The sequence below is a fragment of the Silene latifolia genome, chromosome X, assembly GCF_048544455.1.
Source record: "Silene latifolia isolate original U9 population chromosome X, ASM4854445v1, whole genome shotgun sequence".
NCBI classification, from domain to species: Eukaryota; Viridiplantae; Streptophyta; class Magnoliopsida; order Caryophyllales; family Caryophyllaceae; genus Silene; species Silene latifolia.
The window spans coordinates 237,961,247-237,963,644 of record NC_133537.1 but is presented as its reverse complement, the minus strand read 5'-3'; positions in this window follow the sequence as shown (position 1 = coordinate 237,963,644).

The window sequence follows — 2,398 nt, the reverse complement described above, 5'->3', positions numbered from 1 at the left end:
GTTGCTAGGACTCCACAAACGTGAAACAAATATTATACAACAAGTTATCAAAACACAATTCTTTTCATGAAAATTAAAGAGGGGATAAAGGAAACTTCACTTAAGCCTTGATGGGTGCCTCTTGCCCGCTCCATCTAGCTATGAAGTGATCGCTAAAGATCACCATCATCCCCCTCCAAGTCGCATCCCAAGCTCCTTTTGATGCATCACTTCCATTGAAGTCCATGAATTCATCACCCTCACTATTAAGCTCCACCGTATCTCCACCACAAGACTTGTCGCGCCCTTCACCTTCTTGAACATTTGCTCCTTAATTAGCCTTTTCCGAGTTTGGGAAGAGAATATTCATTTGAGCCCAACTGGGAAACATTCCCTCTTCACTAATAATCCCTTGTTGAGCCAAACGGTGAAATTGCGGATATAAAGCATAGTAGTTATCCACATTGGCCTAATATTGGCGGAGGTGCATGTCTTGAATGATCCCCGTCACAAAATCATCTTGAGGAAGGATGAAGGGATTAGGGTGATTGTATGGTTGATATTGGAAAGGGTAGGGTGGTATCACAATCTTTTCATCCTTATTTCTTGGTGGCTCATGTTGTTGTTGTGTTGGAGGCGGTGCTTGATTGGTTTGATTTGGGATTGTGGGGACGAGATAAGATGGGATAAGGGAAAGGGGGCCTCTTCTTGGTAAAATTCTCAGCAAACCATTCATTGGTAAGTAAATAGGTTGCTCCCCTTGGTGATCCATTTGATTCTCATTTCAAAACCCTCATGGGTTATCCAATGATGTTGTACAAGAATTAGCTCCTCGTTGATTCTTGTATTTCCCAGAAGTGGAGTATACTCATTGTTTTCATTGAACCTTGGATTGAAGTGTTTTGCAAGTCTTGTGATGAGTCCTCCATTGACAATATGCGTCATACCATCATCGTCCCCATTTCGAAATTTTGTCCATTTCTCAAGGAGAACAAGTGGTGCATTGAAATGATATCTACTTCTCCCTTGGATCTCAAGATATGATTCCATGAATACGAGATCGAGCTCATTCACAATCGCCGGATCTCGGCGTGCAAGAATAGTTCGGATAAGAATCGGTAAGTGAACCTTAGAATGGGGTTTTGGATGTGAAAGGCCAAACATTCCTTGATATATAGAGAATCTCAACCGGTCATGGCTCTCCACAATGGTGCTACACTATACTTCTTTGGTCTTGATGTTCGGGTAGGCGAAACATCTAGACCGAGCACATTTGCAAACTCAACAAGAGTCATCATCCTTGTTACATTTTCCAATCGAAACTCTATGCAAATTGTCTTGTTCAAAGTAGTAATCTTTAAGAAACTTAAGAACTCAAGGACAAGTGACCGATAGGTTCGTTCATGCATATGGAACAAAGTATAAAGACCAAATAACTCGAAGAGGGCTTCCGTTTGGTGGTATATTCCAAGCTTTCTCAAGGTTTTGTGGCACATAAATTTGGTAGGAAGGATATTCTTACCAAGTAGTCGGTGGAAGACAAGCCTTTGAACATCGTTCACAAATTCTATGTTGGAAAATTCATCAAGCTTGGTGAGGTCAACTATCTCCTCATGTTCTCTTCTTAAAGTGTTGATGTGAGAAGTAGATGAGCTTCATCTTACCCTTGGTCTTCTTCTTTCTCTAGATAATGATCATATTGGTCCCATTCTTGGATGTAGATTTGGAATTTGACTTGTTGAAATATGGGGATGCTCTTTGTGTATTAGATCTCCTTGTGAATCTTTTTTCGAAACCCTAGATTTTGGGGGTTTTTGTTTTTGTTGGGTGAATGAGTGCTTGAGATATGATTGGGGTCATAAGGGAGGGGGTTTTTTTATATTTTGAGTGGAAGGAAGGATGAGGTGTCACAAATTGTGTGGTGGGGAAGATTTTAATTGGCGGAAATCTGGAAAATAAAACGCAGGGAGACGAGCGGATTTGTCATCGGGACGCTCGGATTTCTGGGCATTGGGACGAGCGGATTCTTTGTGGGACGCTCAGATTGTTATCCAGGACAGATCCCAGATTCTGAAGTAGCCAGGACGAGCGTATGCTAGTCGGGACGGGCGTCTTTCTGGAGTAGCACGAGCGGATTCCAAGGAGGACGCTCGGATCTTCTTGCAGGGAGAAATGTCAGAAATTGTTACTGTCGGGACGAGCGGATTCTTGATGCGATGACCGTCTAGAACCATACGAGCAGATTGTCTCTGTGGACGCTCGGATCTTGGATCAGAACAAAACAGCTGCTTGTCAGCTCGCATAGGACGAGCGGATTCCCAAGAGGACGCTCGGATTGCTTGCCTGGGCGAGCGGCTTCCTCACGGGTCGCTCGGATTGCTTCTACTTTTCCTTTACTCCGATAGGAACGTTTCCCATA